The following is a 7924-nucleotide window of genomic DNA, read 5'->3' as shown; positions in this document are numbered from 1 at the left end:
AATATATTTTATATTTAAATACATGTATTTAAATATAAAATATATTTTATATAAAATATACTTAGGATATTTTATATACTTAGGCTATCTATTCAGTCAAGTATAATTGTAAATAAACATAGAGTAACATCATGTATTTGTAAATTATGCCCATAAATTCTTTATTTCATTTAATATACCTGAGAATAAATACAAACATATATACACATATACATGTATCTATCTATATATATGCACACACTATATATAAACACACAAACTTACAATTGAAAATATACATATTTCATAGATATTCTATTTATTTAAAAAATTATTTTATAGTAACGATGCCTTGAATGGAAGTTTATGGATCAGAAGAAGGTAACATTCTCTCCTGCAGTATCTATCAGAGCTCTCCAGGAGTGACTTAGGCACTGGGATGAAGCTGGCTTATTATTTCTCTATGTCAGTGACAGGGAGAGAAACAACAAACCCCTGGCAAATACACCTGTTCTCAAGCAGAAAATGAACTGATTTTGTTCTCTCACGAGGGCTATTTGTGCTAGATGTGGCTAATGGTCACAGGTGGTCTGATCCAATCTTTTCCTATTTTAGTTGAGAAATAGCTTTTCACACTTAGGACAGTTCACTTCTATTTAGCTCTGAAAATAAGATGTCCTTGCATTCGTGACAAAACTGAATTCACCTTCCTTTTATCTTGATCATATCACCTCAAAAATTGACCTTGGAAAAACTTTTCATATTCAGAGGGTAAAAAAATTGTCTATAATATACACAGCAAAAAGTAAGGTATAGATGTGGTAATTTGATCAAATTTTACTATTAATTTCACATTCAATATTTATTTTCACAACTTAATACTCAAAATGTTCTATACCAAGTATTCATTGAAATAGTTATTTTGATATGAGCTATGTGTCAAAAATGATTTTATTTTCATAATCCTCAATTAAACTTAGTTCAAACTTATTATTGATATAAATTAAAATTGTGCATGGGAAACAATTAAGGATATTCCTAGCAAAGGTAATATACAGAGAATAAGGTCATGGATCTGGAAGTGGAGTAACTAGATGTATGGTCAGACATTTTCTATTTATTTGACAATATTTCTGAATTTTAAAAGTAAAGACTAAAGTAAAGTAATATTGAATTCATACTAACTTCTTTGTGTCTGAGTGGGGGGAAAAAAACAGTTATTCCCTAATATTCTAACAAAAATCACAGCCACATCAGGATTAGCTGTTTCTTTGAGTCATTGACTCTGCTCTACTATGCTTGCAACCACAGATGTCCCTGAGTATCAGCAGGAGATTGGTTCCAGGACCCCCTCCCAAGGCCCCCTCCCCCCCGACATGAAGACACCAATATCCTCAAACACTCAAGTTCCTTCTGTGAAATGGCTAGTGCAGTGCGCTCTCCATATCCGCAGATTTAGAATCCGCGATACGGAGGGCCGACTGTACTAATAAACTAAGTGTGGGAGAGATAACCTAAATGTCAGATTAAGAGATCAGCTATCTCTGAATCAGTAAGTTTTGAGGAATGGATCACACTGGGACAAAAGCTATGTATTTATTCTTTCTAATAAGAACACAATACAATGAATAAAATAGAAGAATTTAAGAAAGCCACATCTTTCAGGATTCTTAGCTCATTTGCATTTTCTCACTTTCAGGATTCTTTCAGTCTACCTTAATTGTTTTCAAGTCAATCAGTAAAAAAATGAATGTTTTAGGTACTTCAAAATTATGTTTAGTATTCAAGTAAGTTATAAATGAAAGACAATCTGCACGTATTTTATGATATTCTGGTAAAAATATTTAAATCAAATATTAAAATGTATACTATTTAAACACAATAATGTTACTGTGAAGATTTTGCTCAGGCAAAATTATTAATACTTTAAGATTTTATTGATATATCATTTTCCTCCAAGGTTCTGTGTTATGCTATTCTCTTAAAGCTGTTTAATGCTCTTTATATTTTATGTTCCTAAGGCTCGTATTTTTACAAATATGTGATTTAATTTTCAACGGGGGCACTTGAAAAGAAATAGAAATGCATTCTATAATGACAAACTCTGAAAATTGTTGCACACATATCCTTACATTTTCTGATGCTGCAGAACAATGTTCACTCATTTCTTTTGCCATTCAGCACCACCCTTCATAGACATTAATAAATTGTTTTTTTTTTCTAAATAACCCATCCCACTGATAGCATGCCTGATTATTTTTCCTCATAAGCTTTAGTTTGTATATGTCCCACTTCAACTAATTATCCCTTTATCACTATAAAATGTAGCTCTTTGACTTCTTCACTTTGTAATATATTATGCAAACTTCCATTAAGTATCCCCATTTTATAAATTTTATGAAAATCTTATAAAAAATGTTTGCTCTTTCAGATCATTAATAACAAAGTTATCTGAGTCTTCCATCAGGAAGTTGGTGTTTATGTTGATGTTTACCATAAACATTCTCCTATGGTCTGTTATTTGACAATCCATTACTATAGTTCTGATATGGGTTTATATTGTATTCATGAATTCAGGCATATGAATTTATATTATACAAAAGTTATATGACACATTATAAAACTCTTTGCTAAAATCAAAACTGTTATTCTTCTTAATACTTACAACTAGTTTAATTTACAAATAAGTTTTTTTCTTAAATATACTTCATTTATTATACATGATTTATTTGCCCTGTCAGGGATTAAATTAAATACATATTTATAAGCTACAACATATGTTGTTTCCTTTATCCAAGGCACTACATTTATTTAGTTCCTAAATGTGCACATGTTGTAGAGTACACTTAGTGTCACAGATAATTTGGTGTGGAATTTTGATATTATTCCAATAATTATTCTAATAGAGGAATATAGATCATGGGTACTAACCATTTTATTGAGTTTATATACCACTTCTTCCAAAAAGGATTTAAGATGTTGGTTAAATTATGATTTAGGATGAATGTGAGTAAATCTGGAAGAATATGTATTTTCATATGTTTGATTGAATAAGGCTACTAACTCTTGATTTTTTGCGTTTTTCTGAAAATTTTCCAGAGTCATTTTTGTGTCAAGAAATTTTAAGAGAAAAATGCATTGGTGGGACCTCATTTAAACAGTCAAAAGAAAGATAACATGGCACAGTATAATAACTATAAGACACAGTCTAGATAAACCTTGATTTCTGTGATGGATTATCATATCTGAACCATGATAATTCATCATTTAGGTATGACTTTGTGGTACAAACTATAACTCAGAATAAATGTTCAGTAATTGACAGTTATTTTTACTTTTCATGATTATGACAAAGCAATTTCCCAGAATAACTAATAATTTCCTATATTTTTCTATCTATATTTTTTATTTTATTTGATTGTTTTGTTTTACATCTTTCTACTTAAGATTTCTATAATTCATAACAGAAGGGAAAGTAATAGAAAATAAATTAAATAAAAAACAATGAAATGAATTGCAATACTCTCAAAGCCAGATAACAAAATGTATTGATGTGAATCATGTTAAGTTTAGTGATGCTTGGTCTATGGTCTATGTTGGTGAATGTTCCATGTGAAGTTAATAAAAACATGCACTCTCCTGATGCTGGATGCTGTACGTTATGGCAATTTGGTCAAGTTGATTGATTTTTTGAGATCTATATCCTTACTAAATTTTTGTAGGTGTGTTCTCTATTTTATTAAAAGGAGAGTTAAAGTCTAGAGTTATAATTGTGGACTTATCTATTTCTTTAAATTTTAAAAACACTTTTACTAACTGTATATTTAAACTCTCTTTAAGTGCACATGTATTTAGAATTGTTACATCTTCTTGGAGAATTAACTCCTTTATTATGTAATACCGGTTTTTATCCTAGTGATATTCATTTTCTGATAACTACTGTGACATCTACTCTGTCTTTTAGTTAGTGGTCCACCCTTTTACTCTTAACCTATGTTATTGTATTTAAAGTGACATTTCTGTAGTTAGAGCAGAATTAGGTCTTCTTTTTTTCCTCAATCTGACAATCTCTTTTAATTGGCTTGTTCAGAACATTTATATTTTATGATTGTTGCTATGTTTGGATTAAAATGTAACATCATGCCAGCTGTCTTCTATTTGTTGTATCTGTTCTTTTTTTTGTTTTGTTTTTCCCCCTCTTTATCTGCCTTCTTTTGGATTAATTGATCATATAGTATAATCCTGTTTACCTCCATGTTGACTTATTTATACATACCTCTTTTTAAAATATTGTTTTCTTTATTTTTTGCAGTTGCTTTAGGATTTACAATATAGTTTTAATTAACCAGAGTCTACCTTCAAACAGCAATACACTTCTTCATGTATAGGAAAAGGACTTTACAACAGTATGTTCCCAATTTCTCTCTCCCATAGCTTGGTTTAATGCTGTCATACATTTTTTTTCACATATGCTATTAAAATATATTGCTATTAATTTCCCGGGCTTATTGGACCAACTGTTTTGTGTTATTGCTTTTCTCAACACATATGATATTCTTTTTTACCCAGTGTATAGCTACCCAAACAATGACTGTGCATCTCTTTAGAAAAGAATTAGGAGATTCATTACCAATAGAAATTTACATTGTTGTTTCAGAGCTTCTTTTTCCCTCAATCAAAGTTTACTGAGTCTGAGAACTGGCTCAATATGGAAACAGGGCAAGGGATCATGATATTTTGTTGGTACCACCTCCCTTAGCCTCTAGATCACCCATGTTAACCAGAGAATCAGACTCTTTAGGTAGAAGGATGTAGATCACCCCACTAGGTAAGCAGCCTAGACCTGCAAAGCTCTAGCTAAAAATAAGGGGAATTTAGAATGGTTGGTAGAAATGAGGAGAAAATAAGTGATGAACAACAGTTGCAGCCTCAAGACCAATGGCACATTTTTCTCACCAACTTTCCTACTGTATGATTCCCCAGGTGAAAAACAGATAAACAAACAACAAACAAACAAAAACAACCAGAATCTTAAGGAGCTGTTCCCAGATGGGATAAAATTACTGTACAAAGCAAGAGGACTTGAGCAATGCAAAGGATGGATAATAGTGTATGCTGTGGTCTGACAGCCTACTCTCTTTAGGAATTTGACACATTTCCAGTCAGACTGTTAGTTGCTGATAGCTCTTAGTTGAGCACTTACGTGGGGAAGGTTACAACCCCTAACCAGCTAACCTTAAAACATTGACTGCTAGTGCAGGGTACAGTAGCCTAGCCCTCCAATTTCAATACTTACAAATTCTAAGGTACCATCAGCTCCAGAGCTCCTGCTAGGATTGGCCAGTGTGTCTGATGTTGAGTCACAGTTCAATGTCTCACCTTCTCCAAATTTGCCCCACTTATCCTCTTATATGTACTGTAGTAAGAGCACTCTGCATATCTGACCTGCTTGCAAATATCTTCCTTACAGTTTATTTCCCAGTGAAGTTGGCCTAAGATGCCGTACTAGTAGTAAAGTACATTTTTTCTTGACTATGTATGATTTCAGCGTTTTGAATAGATTTTCTGCTTCATTCACTTTTTAGACCTAATGACCTTGAACTGTCAGCCAGAAACTTCATGTGATAAGACTTCAAGCATATAGCATTTGTGATTCCCTTTCTTCCAAGTTATCCAGCCTCTCTCATTTATTAATTCATGTATTTTGCATTTCTTCATCATTTATTCCCTGGTTTTATTGTTTTCATTGTTGTTTTGGAAGAGTTAATACTTAAGGCATTTACTAAACTTTACCTCAAATTCTCCAAGTATTGGATAAGCACAGTAGTACTTGAAGAAGTGTTGTGAGAAATAAATGAAATAATGTATATAAACCATTTTTAACAGAATCATTCATAATAGCTATAATTGTTATTTTATATCCTCTCTTTTCTGTACTTTAACATAAGGATGTCGAGGTCCTTGGCATATGGATCTTTTATAGGATATTCCCAGTCAATTCAGCCAAACACTCTTATTATACATTTGTTAGTCCTAGTCCATGACACTAGTTTCCATAAGGAATTAAGAAAGAAATAGGAAAAGAAATTCCCCTCATATGAAACAGGAAAATTTTCAGTTCCTAGTTACAATTAACAAAGCTGTTTATAGAGGGTAGACAATTTGAGTGAGAGAAGATGTGTCTTTTTTGCTTCCCAAAGCATAGAAATATATATGAATTTATGTGTATGTATGTATATGTATATAAATAAACACACAGAGATATATATATGACATATATATCCACAGGCACATACACACACACACACACATAGTGGGTTTGGGTCTGCCTTTCTTATGGGAACTTGAAGATAGATAAGATAGGATCAGGAAAAATAAACTGGAAAAACATAAAAATAGGGGGTTCGGGGGAAGATGGAAGAAGAGTAAGACACGGAGATCACCTTCCTCTCCACAGATACACCAGAAATACATCTACACGTGGAGCAACTCCTACAGAACACCTACTGAACGCTGGCAGAAGACCTCAGACCTCCCAAAAGGCAAGAAACTCCCCACGTACCTGGGTAGGGCAAAATACAAAAAGAAAGAAACAGAGACAAAAGAATAGGGACGCGACCTGCACCAGTGGGAGGGAGCTGTGAAGGAGGAAAGGTTTCCACACACTAGGAAGCCCCTTCGTGGGCGGAGACTGTGGGAGGCAGAGCGGGGAGCTTCAGAGCCACAGAGGAGAGCACAGCAACAGGGGTGCGGAGGGCAAAGCGGAGAGATTTCCACACAGAAGATTGCTGCCCACCGGCACTCACCAGCCCAAGAGGCTTGTCTGCTCACGCGCTGGGGTGGGCGGGGCTGCGAGCTGAGGCTCGGGCTTTGGTCGGAGCACAGGGAGAGGACTGGGGTTGTCTGCGTAAACACAGCCTGAAGGGGTTAGTGCACCACGGCTAGCCAGGAGGGAGTCCGGGAAAAGGTATGGACCTGCCGAAGAGGCAAGAGACTTTTTCTTCCCTCTTTGTTTCCTGGTGCGCGAGAAGAGGGGTTTAAGAGCACTGCTTAAAAGAACTCCAGAGACGTGCGTGAGCCACGGCTAAAAACGCGGACCGCAGAGACGCGTGTGAGCCGCGGCTAAAAGCGCGATCCCAGAGACAGGCGCGAGCCGCGGCTAAAAGCGTGAATCCCAGGGACAAGCAGGAGACGCTAAGGCTGCTGCTGCTACCACCAAGGTGCCTGTGTGTGAGCACAGGTCACTATCCACATCCCTCTTCCGGGGAGCCTGTGCAGCCTGCCACTGCCAGGATCCCGGGATCCAGGGACAACTTCCCTGGGAGAACGCACGGCGGGCCTCAGGCTGGTGCAACGTCACGTTGGCCTCTGCCGCCGCAGGCTCGCCCTGCACTCTGCACCCCTCCCTTCCCCCGGCCTGAGTGAGCCAGAGCCCCCCAATCAGCGGCACCTTTAACCCTGTCCTGTCTGAGCAAAAAACAGACGCCCTCCAGCGACCTACATGCAGAGGTGGGGCCAAATCCAAAGCTGAGCCCCTGTGAGCTGTGAGAACAAAGAAGAGAAAGGGAAATCTCTCCCAGCAGCCTCAGAAGTAGCGGATCAAAGCTCCACAATCAACTTGATGTACCCTGCATGTGTGGAATACATGAATAGACAACGAATCATCCCAAATTGAGGAGGTGGACTTTGAGAGCAAGATTTATGATTTCTTTTCCCCTTTTCCTCTTTTTGTGAATGTGTATGTGTATGCTTCTCTGTGAGATTTTGTCTGTATAGCTTTGCTTCCACCATTTGTCTTAGGGTTCTATCCATCCTTTTTTTATTTTTTTAATTTTTTCCTTAATAATTAATTTTAATAACTTTATTATACTTTACCTTCTTTCTTTCTTTCTTCTTTCTTCTTTCTTTCTTTCTTTCTTTCTTTCTTTCTTTCTTTCTTTCTTTC

The sequence above is a fragment of the Aethalodelphis obliquidens genome, unplaced genomic scaffold (genome assembly GCF_003676395.1).
Source record: "Aethalodelphis obliquidens isolate GAN/ISIS:26980383/991018 unplaced genomic scaffold, ASM367639v1 scaffold16, whole genome shotgun sequence".
Lineage (NCBI taxonomy): Eukaryota > Metazoa > Chordata > Mammalia > Artiodactyla > Delphinidae > Aethalodelphis > Aethalodelphis obliquidens.
Note: the sequence above shows the minus strand (reverse complement) of the source record.